Consider the following 12046-nt stretch of genomic DNA (forward strand, 5'->3'; position numbering starts at 1 on the left):
AAGAACAAACTGAAGAAATTCTGGAGAGGGAGAACTCGGGGAAGAAAACAGGAACTACAGAGGTAAACATCAACAGAAAACAAGAGATGGAGGAAAGAATCTCAGGTGTAGAAGATACAATGGAAAAAAAAATCAATGCATCTGTCAAAGAAAAGGTTAAATCCAGAAAATTCCTGACACAAAACATCCAAGAAATCGAGGACACCATGAAAACAAGAAACCTACGAAAAATAGATATAAAAGAAAGAGAAGATTCCTGGCTCCAAGAACCAGAAAATATTTTCAAGTAAATCATAGAATAAAATTTCCCCAACCTTAAAAAAAGGATGCCTATAAGCACACAAAAGGCCTATGGAACAGCAAATAGATTGTACCTGAAAAGAAAATCTTCCTGCCACATAATAATCAAAACAGAATGTACAGAAAAAATAAAAATTATTAAAAGCTGCAAGGGAAAAATGCCAAGCAACATATAATGGCAAACCTATCAGAATCACAAGTGACTTCTCAGAGGTGACCATAAAAGCCAGAAAGGCCTGGGAAGACATCTTACAAACCTTAAGAGACCACAGATACCAGTCTAGACTACTATATCCAGTAACACTTTCAATCACCATAGATGAAAAAGATGAGATATTCCATGATAGAACCACATTTCAATAATATCTATGTATAAAGCCAGATCTATAGAAGATACTAGAAGGGAAACTCCCACCCAAGGAAGTTAACTACACCTCCCAAAAGCACAGTATATAAATAAGTTCACTACAGAAAAACCAAAAGTAGACAAGTACACAAACACACTACTGCATCCAACACCAAAATAAAAGGAACAAACAGTCACTGGTCATTAATATATCTCAACATTGATAGACTCAATTCTCTGATAAAAAGACACAGAATAATAACAGAATGTATGCATAAACAAGACCTATCATCTGCTGCATAAAAAAAGTACACCTCAGCCACAAGATAGACATTACCTAAGAGTAAAGGGCTGGAAACAGGATTTCCAAGCAAAAGGACCGAAGAAGCAAGTTGGAGTAGCCATTCTAATGTCTCATAAAATAGACTTTCACCCAAAATTAATCAAAATAGGTGAGGAAGGACATTTCATAATCATCAAAAGAAAATTCACCAAGAAGACATCTCAAGTCTGAACATCTATGTCTCAAATACAAGGGCACCCACATTTGTAAAAGAAGCATTAATAAAGCTTAAACCACATGTTGATTCTCACACATTAATAGTGGGAGATTTCAACACCTCACTCTCACCAAAGGACAGGTCAATGAAACAGAAACCAAACATAGAAATAATGACATTAACAGTTGTCATAGATCAAATGGACCTAAGAGACATCTACAGAACTTTTCACGCAAATACAAAAGAATATACCATCTTCTCAGCACCTCATGGAACCTTCTCCAAAATAGACCATATAGTTGGTCACAAAGCAAGCCTCAACAGATATAAGAAGATTAAAATAATTCCTAGTATCCTATCAGACCTCAATGGACTAAAGCTGGACCTCAACAACAGAAATAGCAAAAAGCCTACACACTCATTGAAACTGAACAGCTCTCTACTCAATGACAACTAAGTCAAAGAAGAAATAAAGAAAGAAATTAAAGACTTCCTAGAATTCAATGAAAATGAAGGCACAACATACCCAAACTTATAGGACACAATGAAAACAGTGCTTAGAGGAAAGTTCATAGCACTAAGTGTGTTCATAAAAAAATTAGAGACATCTCATACAAGCAACTTAATGGCACACTGGAAAGTCCTAGAAAACAAAGAAGCAGATTCTCTCAAGAGGAGTAGATGGCTGAAAATAAACTCAGGGCTGAAATCAATAAACTAGAAACAAACAACAACAAACAATTTCTCAAAGATATCAAGAGTTGTTCTTTGAGAAAATCAACAAGATAGACAAATCCTTAGCCCAACTAACTAAAGGGCAGAGCAACAGTAACCAAACCAACAAAATCGGAATAAAAAGGGGGATATAATGACAGATACTGAGGAAATCAGAAATCCAAAGAAAAACAGGAATAAAAAGGTGGAATAATGACAGACACTGAGGAAATCCAAAGAATAGGTCTTACTTTTGAATAAGACCTATATGCCACAAAATTTGAAAATCTAAATGAAACAGACAATTTTCTTGATAGATTCCACTTACCAAAGTTCAATCAAGATCAGGTAAAAAAAATTAAATAGTCATATATCCCTTAACAAAATTGATGCAGTTGTCAAAAGGCTTCCCAAACAAACAAACAAACAAACAAACAAAATCCCAGGTCCAAATGGTTTCAGTGCATAATTCTACCAGACCTTCAAAGAAGAGTTAACACCAGTACTTTTCAAACTATTCCACAAAATAAAAACAGGAAAAAACATTATCAAATTCATCCTATGAGGCCACAATCACCTTGATACTAAACTACAGAGAGACCCAACAAATCCAAGAATACCTCAAAGTTATCATCCACCATGTCCAAGTAGGATTCATCCCAAGTATGCAAGAGTGTTTCAATATATGGAAATTCATCAATACAGTCCACTTAAGGAAATAGAAGCAGTCATTAAAAGTCTCCCAACCCAAAAAAGGTCAGGTCCAGATGGTTTCAGCATAGAATTCTACCAAACTTTCAAAGAAGAGCTAATTCCAACATTCCTCAAACTATGCCACAAAATGTAAACAAAGGAACATTGCCAAACTTATCCTTTGAGACTACAGTCAGTCTGATACCTAAACCACACAAAGACCCAACAAAGAAAGAGAATTTCAGGCCAATTTTCTTTGTGAACATTGATGCAAAAATACTCAATAAAATACTCTCAAATTGTATCCAAGATCCCATCAAAAGCACCATCCATTATGATCATCAAGACCAATTTGTGTTGCCCCCAAAGTTTTGAATGTGTGGCCTTCCACGGGTGTGTGGTTGGTTTAGAGAAGACCGACTCTCCAGTTCGTAGCAGCCAGTAGCTCTTTGTCTAGGGGCAGGGCTTAATTCCCAAATGTCCCTCTACAAACTGAAATTTACCTGTTTGGTTGAGTTTAGACTTGCACAGCTCTTTTTCATGCTCTCATAACTGCTACAAGCTCATAAGTGAAGCTGCACTGGTTTGTTCAAAAGGCACAGCAGAAGGCAATAGTATAAAGCTATAAAGAAAAGCTTGGACCAGGAAGGGTTAATTTGGGGTGGGAAAGGAGAGGACAGGGTAGATAAGGGAATGTGGGGAGAGATAAATATCTGCCTTAATTATGACTTGGATATTCTCTTTTTCTTGTTGGTGGTGGTTTCGTTTTGTTTTGGTTGCTGTTATTTTTTGTTTTGTTACAGATGAGAACCAATCCTTTTAGTTGTAGTAATAAATGCACAGTATTTCACAATCGAACACAGGACACGTTTCTCATAGATTCTTTATGTTAAATTGAGAGCTGGATTTTTTTAATAGGTCCATTTCTTTTTTCCTTTAATTAGGATTTAAAAAAAATTTTATTTCATGTACGTTGGTGTTTTGCCTTCATTTATGTCTGTGTGAGGGTGTTGATTCGCCTGGAATTGGAGTTACAGATAGTTGTGAGCTGATATGTGAGTGCTGGGAGTTGAAGAGGGTCCTCTGGAAGAGGATCCAGTTGCTTTTAACTGCTGAGCCATCTCTCTCTAGTCTTTGCTGAATGTTTTCATTAAGATTAAGTGGTATATTTGGGCAAATACTTCCCAGGCTCAGAAGAGATAATGTCATGGTTTCTCTAGTTACTCCCATTGGTGTTTGAATGTATTCTATGCGAGTCATCTCCAGCTTACAGACCTCCACCAACTGCCCTTGCTGATAAACTAGCCCCATTTTTAGGACTCATCAGGCCACCTACACTGCATTTCTTGACTACGGATCCAGGGTTTTCCCAGTCATTCTCAAATCCAATCTCTAAGAACAGCATGCAAACTTTAGGCAAACGTCATGATCATAGGTTTCTTAGGTAGGATATCATTTAAGCCAGCCAAAGCCAGGCACACATATGAGGAATCATCCAGTCAAGTTTTCTCCTTGTCCTGTCAGGGGCATTACTGTCCTGGCACATCATGCGCTTAATCAGAAAGCTGCAGAGTGGATTGTTGCTATCTGGATTTTATTATCTGAGCATAATTCATTAAATTCCATGATCCATTCGAGCAGATACTTGAACTTCACCTCTCCATATCTATCTCCTCTCAGACATCAGGCTGTGTTTAAGACCCTACCCTTCAAGACCATGGTTGGTCTTCTCTAGTGAATAGCCCCGACCTGGACCATTTCATCTCTCAGCATAACTGAGATATGATCCGGAGGCTGGTAAATTGAACAGATGTGTAATACTTAGGACACTCCCAGATTTAAAGTCTTCTGGCAGGTACCAGGGGAAAGGACAGTTAAATAATTTATAGGTTTAAATAATGTTAAGCTGAGTTTTTTTACAGTCCTAGGATGAATTCCACTAGGTCATGATACATTATTAATTTAGTACTTTCATTTAAAATTTTTGAATTTGTGTTCATGTAAGGTAGGTTTTTAGTTTTATTTCTTCTGATATCTTAGTGTTGTTTTAGTGTGAAAATAATTCTACATTTAACAAGTCTCTTGAAAAACAATCTATCCTTTCTACCTTGTTAAAAGCTTATGAAATTTTGGTATAATTTTTCATAATTTGATATAATTTCCCCTTGAAGTACGTTTTAGAATTCTCTAGTCAAACTACCTGGGCCTATAATTTTCTTTATGGGAAGATCTTTGCAAAGTCAAATTTTTATGTAGATGTAGGCATAAATCAAGTCAGATAATTACTATAACATTGTCTCTGGTAGTATTTATTGTTTAATAAATTTGTCTACTTTATATAAATTGCCCAATTTATTGGCATAATGTTAATAACAATCTATCATTCTCCTTCTATGCCTGTAATTTGTCATTCTGCCATCTCTTCATCTCACATTGACAATTTATTGCTTTTTCTGAATAATCTGAAAAAAATTCAATGACAGATTTTTAAAAAAATATATTTAAAGAGCCAGCTTTTTATTTCTGTGTGTTTTTTTTTTAATTCATTCTGCTCCATTGTTTTCCTCTCTGATGCATACCATTCCCTGTTGTGGTTGGAGTGTGAAGTGTCCCGTATGCTTTCATATATTTGAACATTTGGTCTCCAGCTAGTGGTGCTGTTTGGGAAAATTGTGGAACAACAATGAGCTGTGGCTTCACTGTATGGTGAAGGTCACTGTGGATGGGTCTCGAGCCTGAGCCCATTCCCTCCTCATTCTCTGACTCCTGACTGCAGATGCAATACACCACTACCCCTGCCCTGACTCCTTCCCTGCAGAGCAGACTGTATCCCTCAAACTGTAGGCAAAAGTAAACTTCCCTGAGGGTTTTATTTTTGAGGGGAGATGCAGGAATTTGGTCACAGAAATGAGGGAAGTAACTCCTATACCTGTCTGTCTTCAAATTACTCTGAAAATTAATATGCTTTCCTTTTAATCTAGTTCAAACAGTATTCACTTCTTTTGCTGTCTACTTTCACATTATTTTTTTTTATTTTTATTAATTACAGTTTATTCACTTTGTATCCCACCTGTAGCTCCCTCTCTCCTAACCTCTCAATCAAAGCCTCACTCCCTCTTCTCCACCCATGCCCCTCCCCCAGTCCACTGATAGAGGAGGTTTCCTCTTCTTTCTGATCCTAGCTTATCTGGTCTCATCAGGACTGGCTGCATTATCTTCATCTGTGGCCTGGTAATGCTGCTCCTGCCTGATCAAGGACCCAGCCACTGAGTTCATGTCAGTGATAGTCCATATTCCCTTTACTAGGAAACCCACTTGGACACTGAACTGCCATGGGCTACATCTGTGCAGGGGTTCTAGGTTATCTCCATGAATGGTCCTTGGTTGGAATATCAGTCTCAGAAAAGACCCCTGAGCCCAGATATTTTGGTTCTCTTGCTCTTCTTGCAGAGCTTCTGTCCCCTCCAGGTCTTACTATTTCCCACTTCATTCATAAGATTCCCAGCACTCTGCCCAAAGTTTGGCTATAAGTCTCAGCATCTGCTTTGATACACTGCTGGGCACAGTCTTTCAGAGGCCCTCTGTGGTAGGCTTCTGTCCTGTTCCCTGTTTTCTCCCTCTTCTGATGTCCTTCCTCTTACCCTTCTGAATGAGAATTGAGCATCTTACCCAGGGTTCTCCTTCCTGATTAGTTTCTTTAGGTATACAAATTTTAGTATGTTTATCCTATATTATATATCTAATATCCACTTATGAGTGAGTATATACCCTTTTTGTCTTTCTGCTTCTGGGATGTGTGTGTGTGTATGTGTGTGTGTGGGGGGGTATATTCAAGGACATGTATTCCTTGCAGTGTGGGGTGGCAGATCTCCCACCTTTACATGAGTTCCAAAAATCAAACTTGAATTTCCAGGCTTGTCTGGGAAGTAACTTTACCCAGTGAGCCAATAAAGGTATATTTTTCATATTATTTTAGTCTTTGCAATTGATTGATTTTTTTTTACTGATTTCTTATTTTTTTATATTTTTTTTATTTATTACAATTTATTCACTTTGTATCCCAGCTGTAGCCGCCTCCATCATCCCTGCTAATCCTGCCCTCTCTCCCTCACCTCCTCCCATGCCCCTTCCCCAGTCCACTGATAGGGGAGATCCTCTTCCCCTTCCATCTGACCCTAGTCTATCAGGTCTCATCAGGACTGACTTCATTGTCTTCCTCTGTGGCCTGGTAAGAGAGCTTCTCCCCACCCCAGGGGGAGGTAATCAAAGAGCCAGCCACTGAATTCATGGCAGGGACAGCCCCTGTTCTCCTTACTAGGGATCCCATTTGGTGACTGAGCTGCCATGGGCTATATCCTTGCAGGGGTTCTAGTTTATGGCCATGCATGGTCCTTGGTTGGAGTATCAGTCTCAGAAAAGACCCCTGGCCTCAGATTTTTTTGGTTCTGTTGTTCTCCTTGTGGAGCTCCAGACCTTTCCAGGTATTTCTATCTGTCCCTTCTTTCATAAGATTCCCTGCCCTCTGCCCAAAGTTTGCCTAAGAGTCTCAGCATCTGCTTTAATACCCTGCTGGGTAGAGTCTTTCAGAAGCCCTCTATGGTAGATTCTTGTCTTGTTCCTTGTTTTCACTTTCTTTTGATTTTTATCCTATTTCTCTTTCTGAATGAGGATTGATCATCTTACCCAGGGTCCTCTTTCTTGCTTAGCTTCTTTATGTGTACAGATTTTAGTATGATTTTGATTGATATTTTTACACACAAAATATTTCTATTTGTAGCTCTTAAATATAAATAGGTCACATGCAAAAACAAAACAAACCAACCAACAAACAAACAAAAAACCAGTGACACTAATGACACAAAAGTAAGGAAAGGTTCTGGCCAGTACTCAAAAAGCCATATGTATAATTTCTAAATCAGAGTGGCAATTTATGGTGTTGCAGTAGAGGGCATCCTGACTTTTCAGCAGCCCCTCTGTCTCGCCATGAGTCTGCATTCCAGTTCCTGCTCTCTTGTTCCCAGAGGTCATCCTTTCTGATCTGCTCTGTCTCCTCTGATGAGACAGGTTTTAGCCTATGCAAGAAAAGACAGCCCCTATTGCCCTTGCTTGGAAGGAGAAACGTACCCCTTCTGTGAGAGGCTGAAGAAAGAGTTAAGGGCAAAAGACACACAGGGCGCCTGTGTTACAATTCAGGCTTCTTTTAATGCTCATTGCATCCCTCCTTCTTCTTCCCCTATGCTCTTCCCTTAGTTCACTGATAGGGGAGGTCCTTCTCCCCTACTATCTGACCCTAGTCTATCAGGCTTCATCAGGACTGTCTGGATCTTCTTCCTCTGTGACCTGTCAAAACTGTACTCCCAGGAGGAGGAGGTCAAAGACCTGGCCATTGAGTCCATGTCAGAAGCAGCCCCTTCTCCCATTACTAGGTACCACACATTGAGATTGAGTAATGGCATGCAACATCTTCCATGAAGAAAAGTATTCTGGATACAACACTAAAGATTGCTTATTGTGTTATTTAAAGTATAATATTCAATAACTGTTAATTATATCAAGTTGGTTGAGAATATATTTCAAATTTTCCATATTCTCACTGTATTTGTCTCTACTTATTCTATGAATTACTGAAGGCATATCAAATTATTCCTCTTAGAAGATTTACCTCACTTGATATTATAATTAAAATTTTGGAAAAATTTGATGAATGCTTTTCTCATCCAAATATATACTTCCTAGTCTCTTAGGCTCTAAACTTTTAATTGAATTTCCTCTTCTCTCATTGTACACGTGTTAAGAAATAACTGGGTATATAACCGGGATTCATCCTTCCCCCCATGAGTTATGTAACAAGAAGACAGAGGATTTGTAGCCCAGCCTTGTTCTAGGGACTTATTCTTGTTACTGAACTTGTCTATATATGTATATATAAAATAGTATACATAAAATATAACATACCATATGTATTATAATATATAATGTAACATATATAACATGACATAAGACATATGTTATAACATATATTACACATATGACCAACAGTATCTGATTACACAGACTTAAAAATCTAATTCAACCACACAAAACTCACTTTAATATCACTTCTCAACAGGATGATTTTGCTTTGGTTAGTAAATACCATTTTCCTCATAAAAAAAGTATTCCTGTATTAATCCAGTCATCAATGTAATCCTCGAGTCACCTGAGATATCTTGGCAGTGTGTGCTCAGCGAGAACTTTGATTGGCTGCACACATCACTGATTCTCAGGGCATTCTCCAGCATGCCCCTGGAAACAAACAGATGAGCGTGTTTAATTGTAAAGTGTCTGAGAACTCTAAACTATGTCAAGGAACTCTGGGTACATTTAGAGGACACGTCTCTGTAGGGCACTTATATAATGCAGCCATCCTAGTTTATTACAAAGTCTCTTGTGCCAAGGGTGCCATCTGACTGGCCCCCAGTGTTCCCAGTTAAATGTCACAACCAGAGTATCCAGTGTTCCGTGAAGTCAACATGATTTGCAATGGCTAACAGGCTTTTATTTTCCCACTATGGGTCTAAAGTGATAAAAACCCAATCATATTATGACAGAAGAGTTCCAGTTCTATTTTGTAAGTAATATAGCTTTAATGCAGAGAATTCAACCTTCCAGCAGAGAAAAAAATGAAGGACAGTCCCTTCATTTTTGAGAAACAAGGGCATATTCTTGCCTATTAATTTGCTCCTGCAGTCTTGTCAAGATGATGCCTAAAATTTTAAAACCAGAAGTTAACAAACACATGGAGAGATTGGACCACTTTCATTGAAAGTAAGCGTTGTGTTCTGTATTTTCTACTATATTTTACAATCACCCCGTAGTTCCCAATATATCCAACAGTCCTCTAATATTCTCCACCAATTATTCCCTGTCCTGTGCTCAAGAATTAGAAACAGACTGGTTAGGACTTCTCTGTGGAACTCAACAGCCCAAAAAGGGCTCTGCATTAAGTAATTGTCATCTTAGAATACCGTTTATAAGAAATCACTTTCCTCTGGAAGACCCTGTTTCCTGAATGATTAAGCCAGCTAATCACTGATGCCTGCCTGCCTGTCTGCCTCCCTTCCTCTTGCCCTGCTTTCCTCCTTCCCTCTATCCTCTTTCCTGCCTCCCTGCCTTTCTGCCTTTTCCTGTGTTCCTGCCTAACTGCCTTCCTTCCATTTTTCTTTTTATTTTTTTATTATTATTATTATTTTATTTTTTTGCTTTTCAAAGTAAGGACTCTAGCCAAGACCTGGATGGTATAATGTATTTATCACTTTTTATCTCTACTTGTTTATTCTACTGTGAAATTGTTTCCTAGGTAGTGATTAAATCAGCCAACACTTCCTCCATTATTGCACAATTTGCAGTATCTGTGAAGAAGATGCTAATTTTGAGGAGCTATTATCAGATAGTTGTTACAGTTTTGTCAGACATTGATTCCTCTGCTGTCTTCTGTCACTCATGTTTGCTTGTGCTTCATTATTCATTCTTAATGGGCACTCTTCTTATGAGAATGATCAATGAACCTTATAGCTTTACTAAGATTGAGAATGTTGAACAAGAAGACAGTGCAAGCACTTATATTCTGGTTACTTAGTTGGATTACAACTATCTAACTGCCCATGCAGTGTCTCCATCTCAGTTCCTAAACTTATGAAAAGGATGGGACGTCTTTAAGGTCAGCATAGGACTAGGAATTACACAGGTTCTCAGGTCAAATGTGATTGCACGAACTTCTGGGACACTGACAAATGCCTAGTGAGGTGGGTTTAAATAAGCAAGTTACTTTAAGGGATTAACGCTTTTGGTAAGATTTGCCAGTTAACCATTAAAACACTTTAAACCATTGAAGTGGAACATAGTAAGATATTTTAACAGGGCTCCCTTGATCAGTTGAGAAGACAATCAGACTGTTGCTGACACTGAACCGAACTGGCTGAATGTGAACAGTTTCCAAATGAGTATGGTAATGGTATATCTTAGAAGTCCGCCCACATGGGGCTCAAGACGTAGTAGAAAACAATCACCTGCACAGGTGCCACCCCAAAACCCACGTGATTGGCATCAGTGGACTGCGTCTATATACAATAGGACCTTAGATACCAGTCTGGAAGTCAAAGCTGTGAGATCAGGAGGAGCTGGCAGCAGTGAGTCTCTGGCTCAGGAGTGCCTTTGTCGTCAGGATATTGTCTAAACAGCATCTGGAGCAGATGCTTAGCCTCAAGGAATGAGGGCCAGGGTAGAGAAGTGGTCGGGCCAGAGTGATAGCAAATTATCATGTGTTTGGTGTAGTGTTGGTCAGAAGACCTTGACTAGCAAAAAGCCAGACATGTGCTAGGTCAAGGTATTTTTCTGAGGACTAGATAAGGAATTCAGTCCTTGTCTTAGAGACAAGTGGCTGCATGTAGAAAATGACTACCAAGTGAGACCTGACAGGTTATATCAGTATTCATGACAGCAAAATCATAAGTTTAGGTTTCTATAAGGCCTTTAAATTAGTACCATGTCATCTCCATGGACTACATACCTTGAGTTTGCTAATTCACTGAAAACACGTATTAAGGTACAATTCAGCTGAAGGGCTGATAGTGAACAGCAGAGAATCAATCCCTGGTGCTGTAGCTTTCCTCAGACGCTGAAGAAACAACACACCTGCCTTACAGCAAGAAAGACAATCAAGGCATTGCCCAGCAACTGGTATTGTTATTCTTGAATAACAGCTTGGCCCATGGCAGCCAGAATAAAAATTCAGTAAATACACAGGTGTATTGAAAATTCATATAATATGCCATTGTTGCATACAAATTTTATGTTTTTTATATGTCAGTTAAAATATATTTATTTTAAAAAATTCAATAGGAGTGAAATCTGTTTCTAAAACTTAAGACAAACAAAATATTGTATAAACTTTCATATTTCTAGTGCCTTGCCTTGTGTGTACATTCTTCAGAGAGTCTTTGGCAATATGGACTTATCTGACACCTCTGAGATGCAACCAAAGGCTAGAGAAGTAACATATACTGCTTTGGGAATCTCTTAAAAAATTCAACCAGCAGTTCAAAATATCTCATGTGTGGTGTTGGAGTTTTAATTAGATAGTTTATGTCTCTGGTGGAGGGGAAACATTGTTAGCCCAGATGGGAAAATTACATATATTTGTGTAAAATTTTATTTCATATACATATATGTATGAGAAATTTCATATCATATCATGAATATAATTATATATATATAATTATGGATAGATAGTAATACAATTCCTTATAACTATTTTAGATATCTTTACTGTTATTATATTGTTATTCTTCTTCCTTACTCCTAAAAAAAAAATCTGTCTTTCTTTTTTCCAATTCAAATCACTTGTATTGTGCTATCTCCTCCCTACTGCCCAAACCCTTGGTCCCCTATTGATCTTTCTTTTCTTTTCTTTTCTTTTCTTTTCTTTTCTTTTCTTTTCTTTTCTTTTCTTTTC

This window comes from Psammomys obesus, unplaced genomic scaffold (assembly GCF_907164565.1).
Source record: "Psammomys obesus unplaced genomic scaffold, mPsaObe1.curated_primary_1811, whole genome shotgun sequence".
NCBI lineage: Eukaryota > Metazoa > Chordata > Mammalia > Rodentia > Muridae > Psammomys > Psammomys obesus.